The sequence below is a fragment of the Gopherus flavomarginatus genome, chromosome 13 (assembly GCF_025201925.1).
Source record: "Gopherus flavomarginatus isolate rGopFla2 chromosome 13, rGopFla2.mat.asm, whole genome shotgun sequence".
NCBI lineage: Eukaryota > Metazoa > Chordata > Testudines > Testudinidae > Gopherus > Gopherus flavomarginatus.
In genome coordinates this window covers 1,269,076-1,293,447 of record NC_066629.1, presented here as the reverse complement: position 1 = coordinate 1,293,447, position 24,372 = coordinate 1,269,076, and the positions used below count along the sequence as shown (strand labels likewise).

At 49.2% G+C, this 24,372-nt stretch overlaps 1 pseudogene; it reads right to left on the bottom strand.

Annotated features, from left to right (window-relative positions):
- The window catches only part of LOC127033515 (bromo adjacent homology domain-containing 1 protein-like), a 52,843-nt pseudogene that overhangs the window by 21,405 nt on the left and 7,066 nt on the right, over positions 1–24,372 (bottom strand).

The following is a 24,372-nucleotide window of genomic DNA, read 5'->3' as shown; positions in this document are numbered from 1 at the left end:
TGAAGGCAGAAGACATGGACCTGAGTGTGTAGACACTTCAGGCCCTGCCATCTTTCCTCCAGGGGCAGGTGGAGGACCCCTGCAGAGACCCAGTGCAATCCTGGCCAAAAGAACTCCAGAACTGACTTCCGGAGGTTGGCCAGGAAATCCGGGGCCGGGCCCAGGGTGATGAGACGGTACCAGAGCATGGACAGGACTAGTTGATTGAGTACCAGTGCCCTCCCTCAGAAGGAGAGGCACCGGAGTAGTCCTGTCCATTTCCGGAGCTGCTCCATCACCCTGCCCGTTAAACCATACCAGTTTTCCAGCAGAGACAGATGCGTGGGAGAAAGGTAGACGCTGAGATAAAGCAGTGGACCCATGATCCACCGGATGGCTTGGCACTGTGGGCAAGGCGGAAGGCTCTGCAGTGGTGCGTCCCTTCCTGGTTTTCCAGGGGGCCTCCGCATCAGATGGCAGGAGCAGAGCTCGAGCCTTCCGCTTGCCCTGCTTTCCTTGTACTAGGGTCCAGCCCTCCATGGCATTGTCTGTGGGCTGGTTAAGAGGGGTTGGGTCGCGGGGGAGGGATGATGACTCAGGGAGGTAACCGTAGGGCAGCGGGGGGGTGTGTGGATTCCCCCTGAGGTGAGCCCTCTCCCACGCCCAGCAATACTACCACTGCACTCTTCTCTACAGGCCCCGCCACAGTGCATGCAGCAGAGGCAGGGCTCTCCTGCTCATCTGAGCATGCTGGGGGAGGTCTGCCTTGGGCCCGAGAGGGAGCAGTGGTGGACTGAGAAAAAGGAGAGGCGGCTCTGGGTGCCAGGCAGTCAGGGGCGCCAGTGATGCCAGGGCCAGCGCCCTGCCAGGGCTCAGGGTTCGCAGGTGCTCCTCCTTGTTGGGCCAAGGGGCAGTCCCTCTGGATGTGCCCCCTCACCTGGCAGAGGCAGCACCGGGGCCTCCCCTATGGAAAAATGCACCCAGTAATGGGCCCCCTGGTAGGGGACCAGGAAAGACCTCTCAATGCCTCTCTGCCACGTGCCGCCAGCGGCAGTTGAAGCTGCACCTGCTGGCGGAACGAGAGGAGTGACGGAGGGCGGGGTCTTTGCAGCCCAGCGGGAGAGGGCTGCTGATGGAAATTGGTTTCCCCAAGGTAGAGAGGGTGGGCAGCAGGGCAGCACTGGGGAGCAAAGGAGGAATAGAAGTCAGGACTACACAGACACCCAGCTCCTCCAGCGGCTCCAGGGTGACGAACACGCCTCCCACCACCGGGCCCTTCTCCACCACCTCCTGGGCAGCGGCCTCCGAGGCAAGGAAGAAGACGACCTTGCCATACATTTTGGAGGCTGCCATGATGGCCGTAGGCCCCACCACCCTCGCCAACACCCACACGTAGGTCTCCATGTGGGACGAGGCGCGCACCAAGAAGCAACGGACGTTGGGCTTCCTGGTCAAGGCGGGGAAGGGGCCCCAGCCGCTGTAGATGGTAACAGAGGCCGTGGCTGGGAGAGATGATGCAGTAGTTGGCGGGAGAGGCCACTGCCACCTGGGCATATGCTCTGGGGGCCAGAGTGGGGGGGTTCTCACTTTGCTGGTGGAGGGAACAGCGTGGATGGACGCCGCGGCTGATGGCGGGGCCGTGGCAGTGGGGGAAGCCTCTGCCACGGAGGGTCTAATCTTCTTGACAGGAATGTTTCCCTACTTCTTGCCCTGGCCTTTTCTGCTGGCTGGGGGGGCTCCCCCACAATCAGAGGGGGCAGGGATGTGGCAGCAGCGGAGGTCAGGTCACCCCATCGCCTGACGCTACCGGCGCGCCAGAGGGGGCGATAGCAGGCGGCTCGGCAGCGGTGGTTAAAGTAGAGGCTTGGGGGCTTGTCGAGGGAGGGGGAAGGGTCTGCTCCAGGGATCCCACCCACCATGTCTCCCACCATGATGAGCCGGAAGGGAGGGGAAAAACACTGGAGAAGAGGGGGAAAGGGAAGCAGGTCAACCACTCCTCCCCGCTAGGTTGCAGGCAGGGGAAGAGGGTGGGGGAGGCAGATAAAGGGGCTCTCAAGGATTGGAGGGTGGGGGATCAGTCACCGATGTAAGATGGAACTCCTGCTCCTCTAGCTACACTAGAGGAGGGGTGGTCACAATAACATCAGGGGGGTGCAGTGATTAACCAAAATGAGAGAGGGGCCATGGGCACATGAAGGGAAGGGCCAATCAGGGCATGGGGGGCCGCAAGGGAAAGGGAGCAACCAGGCTTGGAGCGGGGCCGAGGAACCAAGGGGCCGGCTGCAGGGCTGGGCTGGGACAAACAAACCAAGCTGCAGAGGGAGATGGGCGAGGCAGGCAAACACACTGAAGCTGGGGAGGGGCAAAGGGCAGCAAGGGGCAAAGCTGGGGAACCTGTTGCAGAAGTGAGGGGGTCAGTCCCGGGGAGGTGTACATGCACCCATGAGCACTGGCACAAAGTCAATGTTTGGGCTGGCTGCTGCTGCAGGCCCAAAAAGGTGTCACTAGGGCATGACAGGCCAGGAGAGCAGGAGCTGAGGCAGATGGTAATTAGCCAGTGGGGGTAGGGGAGGGGGCAGCAGTGGAGGGCAGGACACAGATGGACCAGGCTCCACACCACACCCTCTGTGTCCCCACAAACACAGGCTAGACCCCCACCACAAGAGCACAGTTTGAACGTTACTCAGTCCTTGGTGGCCCCCTCCACAGTGGTCTGCAGGCTCTCTGGGCGCATCCCCAACAGCAGAAGGTCCTTGGCGTCTTCCCCTCCTCTAGGCTCCAGTAGCTCCCGGGCAGCCAGAACAACAGCAGCTCCAGCAACTCTGGTGGCCAGGCAGGGAGGACCCATCCCAGGTGGTGGAGAGGGAAGTGGTGGTGGTGGTGGTGTTCTGGTTTCTCCCTCCAGAGGTGGGTCAGGCCGGCAAGGCCCCTCACTCAGCAGTGGTAGCAGCAGTCTAAGGAGGGAAGTCTAGTCAACAGCAGCAGCCCAAGAAGGGAGGAAGAACGAGCTCAAGGCAACAGCAGTAGCCCAAGGACACTAAGCACTCCCTGGAACGGTGTAATCTCCCTGCTCCCACCTGGAAGGACTTAAAACAGCCCTTCTAGAAGGCCGGGGCAGGGGAAATGCTGGACTGGTTGGGGGGAAACAGCCTCAGCTCTGGCCATGCCCCAAACAGACCCAGCTGGCCCTTCCAAGGCCAGAGAAGCCAGGAGCAAATACTCTCTCTCTCCTTTAAAGGAGAAGGGCCTGGCTGCTAGGGAGCGGACCTGGGTACCTAAGGTGGAGCAGGGCTGGGGGAAGGCAAGAGGAGCTGGGGAGCTCTGACCTGGAAACACCTCAGGCTTCAGGCCTAGGGTAAGGCCAACTGGGTACTGGGGTTGCATAGAGACAGCCCATGGGTAGGCAGAGGCAGCAGGTCTGAACCCCTTTGCCTGTGATGAGTGGCTGACACTGCAGTCTGCCCCAGGGAACAGGGGCTAAGTGATGACTGGGCAGTAGCCATGACTGAGGCAAAGTGGGGCTAGTAGGTGGAGATTCCTCTGGGAGGAAGCACCCCAGATAACAGGGCACCGGGTCCTGGGAGGGACATGGGGGGCCAAAGTGAGTTAAGATGAATCACCGGCCTGCAGAGGGGGCTCTGGAGCTGGGATGAGCTAATTCCCTCTGATGACCAGCAGGAGGCTCTGCAAGGGTGAATACACACCCTTAGCCCACCCCAGGGTACATGGCTGGGAGGCTGGTGTTGCAGGAGGCAGGGAGTCCTACAGCCCTCATGGGGGAGAAGGGGGTGATTCCCCACCTTGACTGCTGATGGCAGTGGCAGGGTGGGGGGCACTGGTGGATTTTGGTCTCATCCCTGCGGGGCTGGAGATGGAGCACTGCCAGCTGGGTGCTGATGTCTCCTCCATATGTGGGAGGGTGACACTGGCCAAATTGTGGGACCCCCTGTCCCCCCTCCGGGACAAGGGAGGGGTCTCAGGCTTGCCCGCTCTCTCTCTTTCACCACGATCTGCCCAAGCAGCTGGCCCAGCCTAGGCCCACCTTCAATGCCAGCAGCTTCAAATTCTGGTGAGTGGAGTGACTGGGGAGTGGGGGCCTCTCAAGCCCACCCCGAGGAGCAGGGGCCGGGGCACTGGAAGGGAGCAAGGGCTGTGATGGGGGGAAGTGGGGTTGAAGAGATGTCAGGGGGTGAAGCTGGGACTCAGGGAGGGAATGGGGCAAGCTGCAGGGAGAAAGTGTAGAGAGGGGGGATATCACAGGGGTGGGAACTGTGGGGGAGGGGAGACAGCTTGGGGGAGGGATTGGGGAGACCGTAGGGAGAGCTGCTCAAGAGGCAGTAGGCATGGGGGGTAGGCACAGGCGGGAGCTTGTACAGGGGTTGGGGTGTCAGGCCATCGCGGTTCTCCTTGTGAATGCCACCAGTCTGCAGGGAACCCCATGGCCAGCAGAGCCCCCTGCCTCCCAGACTGGATTCCCAGCATGTAGGCGGCGGGGGGGATGTGACTGCCTCAGGGGCATTTACCCCACTCCCAGCCCAGGAGGGAAGTGTGGCAGAAGCACAGGACCTGCACTGGGTGCGTGGAGGCCTTGAGCTCCCCTAGCAGGTGCTTCGGGGCAGCCATCGCTCTGCGCACCACATACAACATCAACAGGTGAGCCTGGCAGCCAGGTGGGCGAGCAAGAGAGAATAGCCCCCTGGGGGAGGACACTTCCAAACCCCACTCCACACTCCTCGGTGACAGCAAAGTTCTCACTGGGGCAGGGGCTTGGACTCTCTTGGTTACGGGCCAAGGGATTGGGACACCTCCTAGAGCAGGTGGAACTCTATGGGGGGAGCTCTCATGAATGGACCTCTCATGCCTGGATCTATTATTAGGGGATCTTCATCTGTGAGCTCTGTAATGAGGAGATCTCTAGTGAGGAGACCCACAGTGAGGGGATCTCAGTGTTGGAGATCCATAGTTAGGGGATCTCTCTGGTGGGGATCTCTAGTGAGGGGATCTCTCTGGTGGCAATCTCTAGTGAGGGGCTCTCAACGTTGGGGGTCTCTAGTGAGGGGCTCTCTAGTGAGGGGATCGCTCATTAGTGGGAGTCTCTAGTGAGGGGATCCATAGTGAGGGGCTCTCTCAGTGGTGAGGATGTATAGAGAGGGGCTGAGACAATCCGTAATGGGGATGGTTCTCCTTTGTGGATTGATGTACAGTACTGGGGTCTCTCGATCAGGGGATCTGTAATGGGGTGATCTGCAGGTCAGCACTCTCTCGGGGATGATTATGGGGACTCTGTCAGGGGTGGTTCTGCCTATGGGGCAGGTGGGGCTCCCTCTCCTGGCAGTGCTTTATGGGGTGGGGTAGGGGCTCATGAGGAGGCTGATGGCACTGCAGTGCTGGCATCATGGGGTGATTTTACCTCCCCCGACTCCAGCTGACCCCAATTCATTTCCCTTTTGCACCAAGTATTCCAGAGCGTTCCTCCTGCCCTGCAATCGCAGCTACCAGGTACCCCTTGTGCTCCTGCCACATAGGCTCCCTAGGGCCCCGTCCCTGGTGTGAGGGGCTCGGCTAATCCCTGCCCCTTGGGATCCCTGGCCGTTTCTGACTGGGTTTGCCCTTGACTGCTGATGGTTTGTGGAGGGGAAATTTCTCCTTCCCTCTGTTATCACCCCAGTGTCCTGCTCTGTGGTTCATCCCATCCTGCCACCGCAGCTCCACTCCTTTCAGGAGGCTTTGGTTCCCATCATGGGAAAGGAGCATGAGCCGCAGTGTGTGACCCATGGGGTTTCTCATGCTCCTCAGGGGCCTGTGGGCGACAGCTGTGGGGCAGAGTAGGGGACACTGGGGATTCTGGGTAACGAACACTGGGGCACTGAGGGTGAGCAGGGGCTACAGGGAATTCTGGAAAACAGACTGGGGTGCTGGGATTTCCAGAAAGCCTTTGACAAGGTCCCTCACCAAAGGCTGTTACGTAAATTAAGCTGTCATAGGATAAAAGGGAAGGTCCTTTAGTGGATTGAGAACTGGTTAAAAGACAGGGAACAAGGGGTAGGAATTAATGGTAAATTCTCAGAATGGAGAGGGGTTGTCATAAACAGATAGCTAAGGGTTAATGTCTCTTTCACCTGAAGCACCTGACCAGAGGACCAATCAGGAAACCGGATTTTTTCAACTTTGGGTGGAGGGAATTGTGTGTCTAAGGTCTTTGTTTTCTGTCTGCCTGCTTTCTCTGAGCTTTGGAGAAGTAGTTTCTGCTTTCTAATCTTCTGTTTCTAAGTGTAAGGACAAAGAGATCAGATAGTAAGTTATATGGTTTCTTTTCTTTGGTATTTACATGAATATAAGTGCTGGAGTGCTTTGATTTGTATTCTTTTTGAATAAGGCTGTTTATTCATATTTCTTTTAAGCAATTAACCCTGTATTTTGTCACCTTAATACAGAGAGACCATTTGTATGTATTTTTCTTTCTTTTTTATATAAAGCTTTCTTTTAAGACCTGTTGGAGTTTTTCTTTACTTTAGGGAAATTGAGTCTGTACTCACCAGGGAATTGGTGGGAGGAAGAAATCAGGGGGAGATCTGTGTGTGTTGGATTTGCTAGCCTGATTTTGCATTCCCTCTGGGTGAAGAGGAAAGTGCTTTTGTTTCCAGGACTGGGAACGGAGAGGGGGAGTCACTCTGTTTGGATTCACAGAGCTTGTGTCTGTGTATCTCTCCAGGAGCACCTGGAGGGGGGAAGGGAAAAAGGATTATTTCCCTTTGTTGTGAGACTCAAGGGATTTGGGTCTTGGGGTCCCCAGGGAAGGTTTTTCAGGGGGACCAGAGTGCCCCAAAACACTCTAATTTTTTGGGTGGTGGCAGCAAGTACCAGGTCCAAGCTGGTAACCAAGCTTGGAGGTTTTCATGCCAACCCCCATGTTTTGGACGCTAAGGTCCAAATCTGGGACTAAAGGTATGATAAAATAATCCTGGAGGGGGGAAGGGAAAAAGGATTATTTTATCATACCTTTAGTCCCAGATTTGGACCTTAGCATCCAAAACATGGGGGTTGGCATGAAAACCTCCAAGCTTGGTTACCAGCTTGGACCTGGTACTTGCTGCCACCACCCAAAAAATTAGAGTGTTTTGGGGCACTCTGGTCCCCCTGAAAAACCTTCCCTGGGGACCCCAAGACCCAAATCCCTTGAGTCTCACAACAAAGGGAAATAATCCTTTTTCTCTTCCCCCCTCCAGGTGCTCCTGGAGAGATACACAGACACAAGCTCTGTGAATCCAAACAGAGTGACTCCCCCTCTCCGTTCCCAGTCCTGGAAACAAAAGCACTTTCCTCTTCACCCAGAGGGAATGCAAAATCAGGCTAGCAAATCCAACACACACAGATCTCCCCTGATTTCTTCCTCCCACCAATTCCCTGGTGAGTACAGACTCAATTTCCCTAAAGTAAAGAAAAACTCCAACAGGTCTTAAAAGAAAGCTTTATATAAAAAAGAAAGAAAAATACATACAAATGGTCTCTCTGTATTAAGGTGACAAAATACAGGGTTAATTGCTTAAAAGAAATATGAATAAACAGCCTTATTCAAAAAGAATACAAATCAAAGCACTCCAGCACTTATATTCATGTAAATACCAAAGAAAAGAAACCATATAACTTACTATCTGATCTCTTTGTCCTTACACTTAGAAACAGAAGATTAGAAAGCAGAAACTACTTCTCCAAAGCTCAGAGAAAGCAGGCAGACAGAAAACAAAGACCTTAGACACACAATTCCCTCCACCCAAAGTTGAAAAAATCCGGTTTCCTGATTGGTCCTCTGGTCAGGTGCTTCAGGTGAAAGAGACATTAACCCTTAGCTATCTGTTTATGACAGGGGTAACTAGTGGTGTTCCCCAAGGGTCAGTCCTGGGACCAATCCTATTCAATTTATTCATAAATGATCTGGAGAAAGGGGTAAAGAGTGAGGTGGCAAAGTTTGCAGATTATACTAAACTGCTCAAGATAGTTAAGACCAAAGCAGACTGTGAAGAACTTCAAAAAGATCTCACAAAACTATGTGATTGGGCAACAAAATGGCAAATGAAATGTATTGTGGAGAAATGTAAAGTAATGCACATTGGAAAAAATAACCCCAACTATACATACAATATGATGGGGGCAAATTTAGCTACAGCGAGTCAGGAAAAAGATCTTGGAGTCATCGTGGATAGTTCTCTGAAGATGTCCACGCAGTGTGCATAGGCTGTCAATAAAGCAAACAAGATGTTAGGAATCATTAGAAAGGGGATAGAGAATGAGACGGAGAATATATTATTGCCCTTGTATAAATCCATGGTACACCCACATCTTGAATACTGTGTACAGATGTGGTCTCCTCACCTCAAAAAAGATATTCTAGCACTAGAAAAGGTTCAGAGAAGGGCAACTAAAATGATTAGGGGTTTGGAGAGGGTCCCATACGAGGAAAGATTAAAGAGGCTAGGCCTCTTCAGCTTGGAAAAGAGGAGACTAAGAGGGGATATGATAGAGGTATATAAAATCATGAGTGATGTGGAGAAAGTGGATAAGGAAAAGTTATTTACTTATTCCCATAATACAAGAAATAGGGGTCACCAAATGAAATTAATGGGCAGCTGGTTTAAAACAAATAAAAGGAAGTTCTTTTTCACGCAGCGCACAGTTAACTTGTGGAACTCCTTACCTGAGGAGGTTGTGAAGGCTGGGACTATAACAATGTTTAAAAGGGATTCTGGGTAACAAAGAATGGGACATGGGAATTGTGCAGGAGCAATGGGGGACTGTGGGTGCTGAGGCTAAACGGGGTTGGGGTCACAGAGACTGGGGACATGGGGCTGGGTAGGGCTGTATGTTTTGGCTGAGCTGAGCTCCTGCTCCACTGCCAGGCCTGCTACAGAAGCTAGGAGGGGATCTGGCCCTCCTGCAGCAGGGCGTTCCACAGGTTGATGTGTGGCAAAGCTTTTATTTCTGCTCCGCGGTTCTTGGCCTCACCACCCTTCTTCTCCCTCGGGGGGCTGCAGGCCCGCCAGGTCCTGGTGCAGCTCAAGGTCTCTCTCTTCAGCAACTTCTCTGCTGGCTGCCTGGAGAGGGAACCAGGGATTTCTCCCTCCATCGGCTCTGCGAAAACCAGGGACGCATCTTCTACTTCCCTCCAAAGCAGGAGAGCCCCCGGGACCCGTACCCCTGCTGGTGGGGAGTGGGAGGGTCTTGGGGCTCCGCAGCAGAGAGCCCATTTGGGGAGGTTCCCCCCAGGGAAGGCTGGAAATCAGGGTCCCCCTCACCAGAATAAAGTCCTCAGCAAGGATCGAGTGAGTCCGGTGCGAGGGGTTAGTTTGTTAGCATGGCCCCTTACACAACCACTGCCACCAGCTCTGCGGCCCCCAGGCCTCCAGGGCACAATGTGGTTCTTAAGAGAGGTGGGGGAGGGTAGAGGGAGGCACCCCCTAGACAAGCTGGGGGGCTGGGAGGTGGGTGACAGCAGGAGCACCTGGCCCTCAATGCTGAGACTCGCCAACTCATCACAGCAGTGGCTGTGCAAAGGGCCACCAGCTCTTGTGTGTCTACACCCCCTCCCCCGCTCCATCCTGCCTCCCCCCCACCCCCCCGCTGCACCCTGGGGGGCGGGTTCAGGTCATTGCAGCACCCCCACTGCTCCTGGTGGGGGGGGGGTCCTGGACACTGCAACCCCCCTGCTGCACCCTGGGGGGTGGGCGGTCTAGTCACTGTAGCCCCACTCCCCGCTGCATCCCTGGGGGGGTGTCTGGTCACTGCAGCCCCCCGCTGCACCCTCAAAGGAGGGCCTCTGGTCACTGCGGCCCCTGCCCACAGCACCTGAAGAGGGGTCTGGTCACCCTTTCCCTGCTGCACCCCAGGGCGGTGTCTGCTCATTGCAGAGAGCCCCCACCCCCACTCCACTCTAAGGCGGGGGCGGAGCTTTCTTCTTGCACTCCGATTGGGCAGGGAACAGTCTCCGCTTCCTATTGGCTATGTCGGGAGGGGCGGTGCTTCCGGGGGAGTGTCACGTGGTTCTGAGGCGTTTGCGAGGCGGCTGCTGAGCAGCACGTGGCGCGGCCCGGAGCGTAAGCGGGTAAAGACGGCGGGACGGGGGCCCCGAGCTGCCCCAACCCCCTCCCCCGAACTCCCCCCTTCTAGCCCCGCCCCCTCCCCAAATATCTCCCACTACCTCGTCTGGCCCCACCCCCCAATGCCTCCTTCTTCTACAGGCCGCCCCCTCAATAGTCCCCGCCCCCTCCCCAAATGCCTCCCACCTCCCTCTTCTATCCGCACCACCCAAATGCCGCTCAACCCCCCTCTTCTACACCCCACTCCCAAACACCCCCGCCCCCCTGCAAATACCGCCCTCCCCCTTCTACCCCTACTCCCCAAATGCCTCCCACCCCCCCCGCTACACCTCACCCGCAAACACCCCCGGCCCATCCCCCGCCCCCGCAAATACCTCCCTTCCTATTGGCTGTGTCGGGAGGGGCGGTGCTTCCGGGGGAGTGTCACGTGGTTCTGAGGCGTTCGCGAGGCGGCTCCTGAGCAGCACGTGGCGCGGCCCTCAGCGGGTAAAGGCGGCGCGACGGGGGCCCAGAGCTGCCCCAATCCCCTCCTCCGAACTCCCCCCTTCTAGCCCCGCTCCCTCCCCAAATATCTCCCACTATCTCGTTTGGCCCTGCCCCCCAATGCCTCCTTCTTCTACAGGCCGCCCCCTCAATAGTCCCTGCCCCCTCCCCAAATGCCTCCCACCTCCTCCTTCTATCCCCACCACCCAAATGCCGCCCAACCCCCCTCTTCTACACCCCACCACCAAACACCCCCGCCCCCCCCGCAAATACCTCCCTCCCCCTTCTACCCCTTGTTCTCAAATATCTCCCTCCCCCTTCTATGCCCACTCACCAAATACCTCCCACCCCCCCTTCTACACCACACCCCCAAACACCTCCGCCCCCCCGCAAATACCTCCCTCCCCCTTCTACCCCTACTCCCCAAATGCCTCCCACCCCCCCCTTCTACACCTCACCCGCAAACACCCCCGGCCCACCCCCCCCGCAAATACCTCCCTTCCCATTCTACCCCCTACCCTCAAATATCTCCCTCCCCCTTCTACCCCCACTCCCCAAATACCTCCCACCCCCCCTTCTACACCTCACCTGCAAACAACCCCGGCCCACCCCCCTGCAAATACCTCCCTTCCCATTCTACCCCCTGCCCTCAAATATCTCCCTCCCCCTTCTACCTCCACTCCCCAAATACCTCCCACCCCCCCATCTACACCTCACCTGCAAACAACCCCGGCCCACCCCCTGCAAATACCTCCCTTCCCATTCTACCCCCTGCCCTCAAATATCTTCCTCCCCCTTCTACTGCCACCCCCCAAATACCTCCCACCCTCCTTCTACCCTGCCCCCAAATACCCTCTGGCTCCCCAGTGCCTCCCACCCACCTTCTACCCTCCACCTCTAAAAACCCCCCAGCTCCCCAATCCCTCCCACAGCCCTTTTACCCATGCCCCCAAATACCCCCTGGCCTCCAAGTGGCCCCACTCCCTTCTACCCTGCCCCCAAATAACCCCCGACCCCCCAATGCCTCTCACCCCCCTTCTAGCCCGCTCCCATATACCCCCCGGCTCCCCAAGTGACCCCACCCTCCTTCTACCCCACCTCCACATCCCCTCCAGCCCCCCAATGCCTTCCACCCCCTTCTACTCTGCCCCCAAGTACACCCTGGCCTCCCAAGTGCCCCCACCCCCTTCTTCCCCCCAATATCCTCCGGCCCCCCAAGTGCCCCCACGCCCTTGTAGCCTGCCCTCAAATACCCCCCAGGCCCCTAATGCCTTCCACCCCCTTCTACCTTCTGCCCATCCAAATACTCCCCGGCCCCCTAATGCTTCCCACTCCCCTTCTACCCTGCCCCCAAATTCCCCCCGGCCCCCCAAGTGCCCCCACCCCCAAATACTCCTGCCCCCCAATGCCTCCCACCCCCCTTCTACCTCCTCCCCAACCCCCCCTGGCCCCCAATGCCTCCCACCCCCCTTCTACCTCTTCCTCAAATACCCCCTGGAATGCATTTTGATCATAGAGGGTGGAAAAAACACATCCCTCTGTCCTCTCTCCCCCACCTCCCATCTGCACATACAGACCACAGTTGCTTAAGTGTGGAGTGCACACTATAATACATGTAGTTGTAAACAGCTGAGCATTTGAAACATAATGTCACTTTGGCGGGTGGGAATGAATGAACCTTTAGCAAAGCTTCTGATACGGTCTCCCACCATATTCTTGCCAGCAAGTTAAAGTAGTATGGGCTAGATGAATGGACTATAAGGTGGACAGAAAGCTGGCTAGATCATCGGGCTCGGTGGGTAGTGATCAATGGCTCGATGGCTAGTTGGCAGCTGGTATCGAGCAGAGTGTACAATAGGGTTGCCAACTTTCTAGTTGCACAAAACCCAAACACCCCAGCCCCATCCCTTCCCCAAGGCCTCATCCCCCGCTCACTACATTCCTCCTCCCTTGGTGGCTCACCCTGCCCTACCCTTGCTCACTTTCACTGGTCTGGGGTAGGGGGTTGGGGTGTGTATAGGGGTGAAGGCTCTAACTGGGGGTATGGGCTCTGGCATAGGGCCAGAAATGAGGGGTTATGGGTGCAGGAAGAGGCTTGGAGTTGGAGTGCGAGAGGGTGAGGGCTCTGGCTGGAGATGCAGACTCTGAGGTGAGGCAGGGAATGAGGGGCTTGAGGTGCAGGAGGGGGCTCTAGGCTGGAGGGTGCGGCTGAGAGATTTGGAATGCAGAAGGGGCAATGGTTTGAGGCAGGGGGTTGAAGTACAGGAGGGGTGAGGGCTCTGGGGTAGGGCTGGGGATGAGGGATTCAGGTTGTGGGATGGGGCTCTGGGCTGAGGTGCAGGGTGGGTGAGAGCTCTGGGGTGGTGACGGGGATGAGGAGTTTGGGATGCAGGAGAGTTCTTTGGTTTTGAGGTGGGGCTCAGGGCTGGGGCAGGGGCTTGTGGTTGGGGCACGAGCTTACCTTGGGTGGCTCCCGGTCAGTGGCACAGCGAGACTAAGGCAGGCTGCCAGCCTGTTGTGGCACCACACTACATGCACCCCAGAAGCAGCCAGCAGGTCCGAGTCATAGCCCGGGAGGCCAGGAAGCTCCCCGTGCTGCTCCCACCCACAGGCACTGCCCCCCCCAGCTCTCACTGGTGCTCAGGGTGGGGGCAGCATGCAGAGCCCCTTGGCCCCCCGCCTAGGAGCCACACCTGCTGGCTGCTTCTGGGGCACAGTGTGATGCCAGGACAGGCTGGGACTAGCCTGTCTTAGTGCCCCAGCACCGCTGACTGGACTTTTAATGGCCGGTTCGGTGGTGCTGACTGGAGCCACCAGGGTACCTTTTTGACCGGGTGTTCCAGTTGAAAACCGGACACCTGGTCACTGTAGTGCCCCAGGGGTCGGTCCTGGGGCAAGTTTTGTTCAACATCTTCATTAATGATCTGGAGGATGGCGTGGATTGCATCCTCCGCAAGTTTGCAGATGACACTAATGTAGGGAGAGAGATAGATACGCTGGAGGGTAGATACAGGATACAGAGTAACCTAGATAAATTGGAAGATTGGACCAAAAGAAATCTGAGGAGGTTCAACAAGGACAAGTGCAAAGTCCTGCACTTAGCACAGAAGAATCCCATGCACCACTACAGGCTGCGATGTGACTGGGTAAGCGGCAGTTCTGCAGAAAAAGACCTGGGGATTACAGCGGACGAGAAGCTGGATATGAGTCAGCAGTGGGCCCTTGCTGCCAAGAAGGCTAATGGCATATTGGGCTGCATTAGTAGGAGCACTGCCAGCAGATCGAGGGAAGTGATTGTTCCCCTCTATTTGGCACTGGTGAGGCACATATGGAGTACTGTGTCTAGTTTTGGGCCTCCCACTACAGAAAGGATGTGGTCAAACTGGAGAGAGTCCAGTAGAAAGCAAGGAAAATGATTAGGAGGCTGGAGCACATGACTTACGAGGAGAGGCTGAGGGAACTGGGTTTATTTAGTCTGCAGAAGAGAAGAGTGAAGGGGGATTTGATAGCTGCTTTCAGCTACCTGAAGGGGAGCTCCAAAGAGGATGGAGCTCAGCTGTTCTCAGTGGTGGCAGATGACAGAACAAGGAGTAATGGTCTCAAGTTGCAGTGGGGGAGGTCAAGATTGGATATTAGGAAAAACTGTTCACTAGGAGGGTGGTGAAGCACTGGAATGGATTACCTAGGGAGGTGGTGGAATCTCCTTCCTTAGAGGCTTTTAAGGCCTGGCTTGACAAAGTCCTGGCTGGGATGATTTAGTTGGGGTTGGTCCTGCTTTGAGCAGGGGATTGGACTAGATGACTCCTGAGGTCTCTTCAGACCCTGATCTTTCTATGATCCTATGAATCTTAAGACAAGCAATGTGCTGGTATAACTAATTTTCAGTAGTTCTAATAGTGCAAAACTCTATGGAACCCACTCACTTGTCATGGGGACATTTATATTTACCTATTATACTTATGGAATTTGTAAGAATTTTTTGACTCCTCTTCAATTTTTCATGAATTTTTATTCTATGTGATTCTAAAAGGCTTTAAGACTGTGAGGCCCTGATTCTCCACTAGGTTTAAGCCATAATTGGTCACAGTGGAGAGTAACAGCTTTAGCATCCTGATTCAGAGATTAAAAAATGGAGTGCAGAATGTGACCCTATCAATCTTACGACATGGTCTGATCTTTGACATTCTAGTTCTTTTTCATGCCGTACATTTTAATTATCGTCTTTAAGGGGGAAATATCATCTAATTGTTATACTACCGTATGGAATTATTTTGATGAGTGTCTACATGTGGTTTCTTGAAGGCTCTAGAGAATTACTCTAAGTAATATGTCTGTGCAAATCTAGACCACAGACACTGGATGGAAATAGCTAGACTGTGAGCTGGGCAGATATGCAGAAATAGCCCCAAGCCTCTACTCCCCAGAGGTGCTGTATATCTGCAGTAGTGTTGATACAATTTTTATAATAGGGTACTGAAGACAGAAACAATGCGTTTGAATTTTTATTACTACTTCAACCCAGTGGGTGTGGTGACACTCCTAGTTTCAGCATCTGTGTATATCTGTGTTGCTAGCTTCAGAATGCCTGTTGGGAGGATCTGTGCTATGGGCAGGTCTTAGATCCTAGCCCATCTTGCAGGTTTTGTATCTTCCTTCCACCCAACCCTCTCTTGTACAGCAGATCTACAACACTTGTATTACAAATGGGCTCTCTGTAATCGTGAAGGAGAGAGCTGGATCTGCTCTCTGTGGTATGAAAATAAAATGCCAGACAAAGAGAAAATGGCTTTCAATTGAAATTTTAAATGAGAAGACAAATTGAAGAGGTGGAGAAGTTCCAGAAAAATGTTTCAGTTGATAGGAACTGCAGAGGAAAAGGCTCTTGCATCAATCATTGGAAGTTTGTACAAGAGAAGGGGGATAATGCTAGACAAGTAGAGCAATTGAATGGAGTAGAGAAAGAAAGAAAGAAAGAAAAATGTGGCTTAGGAGACAAACATTACTTTAGATTATCCAGTAAAGAATAGAATTTATTTTCATATACTTGTGGTATGGCTCCCTGTTGAGTTAGTAATATAATCATCTATCTGTCTGTCTGTCTATCTATCTATATATCTATCTGCACCATAGTTAATTCTGTGACAGTTGATCATTAGCTCCTAATCTAAATCAGATACAATTTTAAATAGACTAGAAAACAAAATCTTTCCCAGCTTTAGCCTGTTAAATTATCCTGTAGCCTTCCATAGTGAATTTGATCACATGTAATGATACCTATTGTTGTTGGTAAAGACTAAACTGATTAATTGTATGCTGCCTGATTGGTGATTTTTCTTGTTGGGGAAGAGCTCACTGCTACGATATTCAGCCTTTTCGGGACAGGCTATGAATCTGCGGTATATTTGTGTTGTTCTTGATGCATGCTTTTGTTGCCCGGGGTTGGCACCGGAGAAGAACAGACATCTGTTTTTCACCATGTGTGTAAAAGGGAGGATATATGTTTTAAACTAGGATGCCCTTCCCAGACTGGGTGGAATATTTTTGCAAAGTACTCTTGTCACATCTTTTAAATGTTGCTAATCTTAACATCTGTCAGTGTTTGAACATTCAGTTACTGAACCCTTAAATAGGAGCTGAAATGTGAAAATCCCACATTGTAACCAACACAACCCTACTGTAGTTTCTCTAATAGTCTCACTTGGTTGGAACTCTTGAGGTGATGAACGAGTCTTATTTGTCATTGATTTTTCCTTTTTTTAGTTAAGATCTGCTGTAGAGTATAATTCTCAGGCTCAATTTCAACTATATTAACAACTTTATCTGGATTAGGTCTCTGCCTTTATCTCTTTTTCTATATAGTGATTTGTTTCATCTCCAGCAATTATTTTAGCTTATGCGCACACTCAGCTTTTTTTACCTAACTTAGATGTCCTGTAATGTTTCCATAACTGTCCTTTAAAGACCAAAAATGAGCAAGTCAATTGTAGCTAGATAACCATTCTTCTGTCTCTATGGGCACAGGTTGATGATAACTGATCAGTGAATGACATAGAACTCACTCCTGTGAAGAGCTCAGTAGTGTGTAGGCTGCTTTTGTGTATATGGATGTGACAAAGCAATGTATGTGGAAAGGGGTTTTAGCCTCCATCATTTTGGAGAAGTTCTCATTTTGATTTTGGAGGTGGATTTCTAGAGATATGTTGTCTAAAGTTGGATGCAGTTTTATATTTAATAGAATATTTGTTGTTTTGCTATTTCTGTCTTCTGTCAATATTGGTAGTGTAAAACATGGCAGTTACTAAATGTTGAAACTGTAAGGTGACCGGTCAATAACGTGCAGCAGGGATTCCTGGCCTTTTTATATAAAGGATTCTCTTTAAAACCAAACCTTCCATTACACCAGTACCTCCTTTCATCTCTCTATGATTTTATGAACTCTAACATGCTGGGTGTATACCTCAGGCAGATTTTTTTTGTGGGGGGCAGTAATTTCAACCAAAGTGATTCAGCCATTTCCAAGAATGAGAGTAGGGAAAATATTTTGTTTTGTCCATATTAAAAAATGCTAGCAACCTTTTCTTTGAGACACCTTAACGGTGCCATATTTGGAGTAGGACTTAAAATTTCATGGGGGGAGGAGCATAGTCTTGTCATCCCTGTCAAAATCCACACAAATATGGCCAAGTTATAAACTGAAAAATCTCAGTTTTTACATGCTCAGTTGGGTCTCGCTTGAGCTTTTCAGCTTAATTCCCTGAAGTTTCAACTTGCACTGAGCGTGGTCTACACTGGGGCTGAGCAGGACTTTACCTACAAGTCCTTTTGTTCCCTGCAGTTCCCAACTGTTCGATGCTGTGCTGAGTCCAGATCTGGGCACCAGAACTAGGTACCTGTCTCTGCTGTGTTCCCAATGCCACTCACTGCTGCTACTCAGGCAGCATGGAAAAGGAAGTCTGATAAATAGAATGTGTAGAAGAAAAGAACTGGACCCAAACAAGGAGCCAAGGCTTTTAGCAGAGAAAGAAGGAAACTGGGACTGAAAGTTGCAAGAGGAGACTGGGACTATCTTGGGAAGGAGACTGGTAGCCAGCAGATTGGAAAGGGTTGGGAAATGAACCTGCAACTGGGACACTGTGGATGGGTGGAAACAAAGATCGAATGAAAAACCTGAAGGAGAGATTGTTTGGGCAAGGAGAGTGGGACGTTATGGGCAGAGGAAGGAGGTGAGGGACATCAGACAGGGAATCAGGGTGAGGAGTGAAAACTAGGACTGGCCTGGCAAAGAAACCGAGAAAAGAACTATGGAGTGTGGGCGGGTGGGAGGGTGTGTGTGTGTGTGTGAGAGAGAGAGAGAGAGACACTGAGATTGGACAAAGAGCATAGCTGGGGGAGACTGGGAATGATGAAGCACATACAGAGTAACTCAGTTTCTGAGTGTCTTGGATTTCTGATAAACACAGACATATAATGCAGTATAGAATCTCATGCTAATATGTGGCAATATATTAATAATAAAATGAATGGTGGCCATTTAAAAAATATAACGAGTAAGAGAATAATTAAGAAGACACAAAATTCCATTGTATAGCAGTAGTAGGCATTCAGATATTTAGTAAGGATTAGATAATGATCCCTCGAATATAGAAATTATAGAGAGTGGTAGTATCCACTGCCTTTTCAGTCTTTCTTTTTATAGCAAGGTGGGAAACAAAATCAGCACAACCCAATAAAAGAAGAAAAATTCATTTTGTAAAACTTGAAGTATGACATAAAAGCTCATGAGCGCTTCTAGTAAATAAATAGCATTATCCAAAACAAATTAATGTCAGGATTTGCTCCGTTTGTTTTGGTTGGTTGGTTTGAAGGGAATAACTGATGAATTATCAGGGCCGGCTCCAGAGTTTTTGCCGCCCCGAGGGGGGGCGGGGGCTGCAATTGGCAGAAGCTCCGCAGCACCACTTTCTTCTTCAGCGGCAATTCGGCGGCAGGTCCTTCCCTCCGAGAGGGCCCGAGGGACCCGCCGCAGAAAACCCTGACATGCCGCCCCAAGCACCTGCTTGCTGAGCTGGTGCCTGGAGCCGGCCCTGCAAATTATCAAAACTATGCTTCTGCAGCTGATAATGTTATAGCATTTTAATTTACCAAGGGTTTTATTGCTAGAGTAGAAAGAGCCACAGCATATAGACCTACAGTGTTACAGGTATGCATTGTATGAAAGAATAGGGAAGGAAGAAATTATTTCTGACAACAAAGGGTGGGTTGATATCATACACAGTGAAATCCTTTACTGTCTTTATTATTTTCTTCTTTGTCATAGTCTTTGCTGTGAGCAGAGTCTTGGATAGTGTTAAATAATCTTGCTGCTGTTATCTGATCCCAGAATATCTACTATTTCCCATCAAAAGTGGTTTTGAGTTTTGCCTGATAGGAAGCAGAGGCTTTAGTTTCTTTGCTCACAACATTCTTTCTTTCTTATTTTATTTTGTTTTATTTTATTAGACTAGGGCCTTCTCTTAGCCCATGTCGCTGGCCCAAGATCTTGGGAAAATAGCAGTTTGGCCTTTTAAATTCTGTTTTCTTCATAGTACATACAGCAAGCAGAATTCTGCTGCAGTCCTTCAAATTAGATAGCATTAAAATTAGGGCTGTAAAGCAATTAATTGGGCTGTTAAAGAATAATAGAATACCATTTCTTTAAATATTTTTGGATTTTTACATCTTTTTACATTTTTCACATTATCAAGTATATTGATTTCAATTGCAGCACAGAATACAAAGTGTACAGTGCTCACTGCATATTTTTATTACAACTATTTGCACTGTAAAAGTAAAAATAGTATTTTTCAATTCACATAATACAAGTACTGTAGTGCAATCTCTTTATCATGAAAGATGAACTTACAAATGTAGAATTATATACAAAAAATAGCAGCATTCAGAAATAAAACAATGTAAAACTTTAGAGCCTACAGGTCCATTCAGTCCTACTTCTTGTTCAGCCAACTGCTCAGACAAACAAGTATGGTTACAATTTGCAGGAGATAATACTGCCCACTTATTGTTTACAGTGTCACCTGAAAGTGAGAACAGGCTTTCACGTGGCACTGTTGTAGCCGGCATCACAAGACATTTACCTGCCAGATGTGCTAAAGATTCATTTGTCCCTTCTACGGAAAAGGATAAATGTACACAAATCAGACATTAGGAATGGCAATATACAAAAACCTGTAGGAGAGCACTTCAACCTCCCTGGCCACAGTATAGCAGACCTTAAGGTGGCCATCCTGCAGCAAAAAAACTTCAGGACCAGACTTCAAAGAGAAACTACTGAGCTTCAGTTCATCTGCAAATTTGACACCAGCAGCTTAGGATTGAACAAAGACTGTGAATGGCTTGCCAACTACAGAACCAGTTTCTCCTCTCTTGGTTTTCACACCTCAACTGCTAGAACAGGGCCTCATCCTCCCTGATTGAACTGACCTCGTTATCTCTAGCTTGCTTGCTAGCATATATATACCTGCCCCTGGAAATTTCCACTACATGCATCTGAGGAAGTGGGTATTCACCCACGAAAGCTCATGCTCCAGAACGTCTGTTAGTCTATAAGGTGCCACAGGATTCTTTGCTGCTTTTACAGATCCAGACTAACAAGGCTACCCCTCTGATATTTGTCCCTTCGTGCTTCAACCACCATTCCAGAGGGCATGCGTCCAGGCTCATAATGGATTCTGCTCGATAACAATCCAAAGCAGAGTGGACTGGCACTTGTTCATTTTCATCATCTGAGTCAGATGCCAAATCTCACATTGATACCTTCTATGCATTTTGTCAAATCTGCTGTGAAAAGAACAAGGCGTGCTTATGGCACCTTAGAGACTAACATTTATTTGGGCATAAGCTTTCATTGGCTAAAATCCACTTCATCAGATGCATGAAGTGGAAAATACAGTAGGAAGATAGATATATACACAGAGAACGTTAAAAATGAGGGTTGCCATACCACCTCTAACGAGATTAATCAATTAAGGTGGGCTATTATCAGCAGGAGGAAAAAATACTTTTGTCTTGATAATCAGGATGGCTCATTTCAAACAGTTGACAAGAAGGTGTGAGTAACAGTAGGGGAAAAATTAGCTTGGGGAAATAGTTTTTAGTTCGTGTAATGACCCATCCACTCCCAGTCTTTATTCAAACCTAATTTAATGGTGTCCAGTTTGCAAATTAATTCCAATTCTGCAGTTACTTGTTGGAGTCTGTTTTTTGAAGAATTGCAACTTTTAGGTCTGTAATTGAGTGAGTGACCAGGGAGGTTGAAGTGTTCTCCGACTGGTTTTTTAATGTTATAATTCTTGATATCTGATTTGTGTCCATTTATTCTTTTGCATAGAGACTGTTCGGTTTGGCCAACGTACATGACAGAGAGAAATTCCTGGCACATGATGGCATATATCACACTGGTAGATGTTCAGGTGAATGGGACCCTGATGCTATGTCTGATGTGATTAGGTCCTATGATGGTGTCCCTTGAATAGATATGTGGACAGAGTGGGCAATGGGCTTTGTTGCAAGGATAGGTTCCTTGATTAGTGTTTTTGTTGTGTGGTTGCTGGTGAGTATTTGCTTCAGGTTTGGGGGCTGTCTGTAAGCGAGGACTGGCCTGTCTCACAAGATCTGTGAGAGTGAGGGATCGTCTTTCAGGATAGGTTGTAGATCCTTGAAGGTGTGCTGAAGAGGTTTTAGTTGGGGGCTGAAGGTGACGGCTAGTGGCGTTCTATTACTTTCTTTGTTGGGTCTGTCCTGGACTAGGTGACTTCTGGGTACTTTTCTGGTTCTGTCAATCTGTTTCTTTGCTTATTCTTAAAACAAATATATGCTCGATCATCATCCAAGTCTGCTATAACATGAAATATATGGCAGAATGCGGGTAAAACAGAAGAGGAGACATCTAATTCTCCTCAAGGAGTTCAGTCAGAAATTTAATTAATGCATTATTTTTTTTAACGAGAACCATCAGTATTGAAGCATATCGTCTGGAATGGTGGCCAGAACATGAGGGAGCATACAAATGTTTAGCATATCTGGCACGTAAATACCTCACAACACCAGTTACAAAAGTGCCGCACGAATGCTTGTTCTCACTTTTAGGTGACATTGTAAATAAGAAGCAGGCAGTAGTATCTCCCGTACATGTAAACAAACTTGTTTCTCTTAGCGATTGGCTGAAGAAGGACTAGGACTTAATAGACTTGTAGGCTGTAATGTTTGAATGCAGTTTTTTTTTGTACATAATTCTACATTTGTATGTTCAACTTTCATGATAAAGAGATTGCACTACAATACTTGTTTTAGGTGAATTGAAAAATACTATTTCTTTTACAGTGCATACAAAATAATATAAAGTGAGCACCATACACTTCGTATTCAGTGTTGCAGTAGAAATCAATATATTTGAAAATGTAGAAAAACATCTTAAATATTTAATAAATTTCAATTCATATTCTATTGTTTAACAATGTGATTTATCATGTTTAATTTTTTTAATCATGATTAATTTTGTTGAGTTAATCACATGAGTTAACTGTGATTAATTAACAGCCCTAATTAAAATGTTTCGTCCTAATATTGTAATGCATACATGAGTAATATTGTACTTCTGTGAATGAAGTAGGGTTTTATAAAGTGGATAGGATTTTCTTCAGTATCTAGCGTAAGAGTTTTCGGGACAAGATTTTCATAAAAAGAAAGCAGTTCTGAATCACCTTCCCTTTGATGAACACCTACCACTTACTTTTCTGGATCTTACTTGGCTTGTTAAGTATTCCTGTTGATGGTCTGCACCATAACGTCCTTGAATGGTTTTGTAATCTGTTCCCGTAGTTCAGAAGATGCAATTTTCAATTAATTTGATCTTGCTGTCCAACTCCTGCACTTTTTCATCACATTTTTTTCCATCCTGGCTTCCAAATTAATAAGTTTAGCTGAGGTTCCCTCAGTTTTGTTTTCCACAGAGTAAATGGCAGCACAAAGAATATCTTGGGATATTGTTGGGAGTGTAACCACTCCAGTATTCTTTGGACAAAAAACTGTCTAGAAATGTCAGCAGGTGCAGCCAATCACGTGGTGCTGCGAGATGCCATAGGTTCAATTTTTTTATTTTATTTTTATTCATATGTTCATATCTGCAGATTCAGCATCTCTGAGGATTTTGATGACATTTATTTTTTCTTTCAGTCATTCAGTGAAAGAAAGTAAAAAAAAGTGGCTGCTATTGATGAAATAAGCAGGAACACCCTCCTACTTCTCAGCTGCCAACTCAGTCTTTGCCCGCAAGAGTTTGTTTTTATAAAATAAACTGTTTTAAGTACAGTAGAGCTGTGACAAATCTGTGTTTTGGAATTGCAGGATACTAAAAATTTGAGCCCCTAAAATGATCAAATATCAGCTAATTTTTTTAATAGAAATGTATTTTACATCATAATAAAAATAGAGGAGTTTTTACTTCAAAAAAGCTAATTGATTCATTGAATTAAACACTGGATAGCATTTCTCTGAGAAATGCCAATTTTTTTATTAGAATTCTGCAGTCTAAAAGTTTTAATAAAAATTAAAATTGTCACTTGCATGCAAATCAAGTAAGTGCTTGTAAGATGATCATTTTTTTAAATGAAGATCTGCAATTATAGATGATATAAGCATTCTGTGAGATGAGACAGACTGTAATGTGCTTTTTTGTCAATGCCTGGTCAAGTACCGCATATGCAGTTTAGTCTTTAGAAATTAATTGCTCAGATACCTTTCTGATGAACATGCTATAAAAGTGTAGGCAGGTGGATAAAATCAATTGTGGGCAAATTATATTCTGCGGGCACAAGGCTTTCCACACTATCTGGAAACAGCATGGATTTGTTGTCACCCATAGCATCCTTCTGAGCATCTCATGGGAAACACTAGTTAGCAAGGGTTGAGACCCAAGAAACAGGTGCACAAGATGTGGAAGTCTGATAGTGTTAGACTTTCAATAATTAACATTTTGTGATAACACCCCCGAAGAGACTGCAATGACATTTACGTAGTAACTCCACTCATTGGAAATAGAGAGATCCAAACAAATTTCCTTCACCAACGGTTGTTCCTTTTGTCTTTATTTCACCTCTTTTGGTATTTTTTGCCTGGCATTCTTCAGCCAGCCTGTGTATGTGGCAACTCTGGCATTGTATTGATGTGATTTAGAGAAGAAAGGGGAAGAGCTTAAAGTGAGAAGCCACAATGTGTGCTACCTCAGACTCCACAGTGCTGAACTTTCAAATAGAAAAGACAGAATTTTCCTTTGTTGCCTTGATGCCTGAGGTAGATTGTCAGAGCCTTGACAGCTGGCACCACCACCGATACCCATGCATCTCTCCAGTTGATCTGTGAGAGCAACTCCTCGAAGGGTTTAAGTATTTGGATCAGAGTCTCTGCTAGGCTCTGCTGTACCAACACCAGCACCTCAGCTTTCACTTTTTCTGAGAAGAAAGTGATCAGAGCCTGATTGTTCTCTTCCAGGCTTTTTTTTGGATAGAATATATGGAGTCCCAGTTTGAAAGCTTGTTAAGACCCATTTCCATTTGCAGCTTTTGGAGCCTAGAAACCACATCAGAAGAATGCTTAAAATGGCAGATCAGTCCAGCCAAACCAACTTCATGTTTTGCATGGAAGTTTGTTTTAAAAACAGCATTTTTAGTATAATGCTCTTGAGCGTGCTTTCGCCACCCAAAGTGGCATACATTAACATAAAATTTTTGTTGCCACTTTTGTCATTCAGCACAAAAAACAGCCA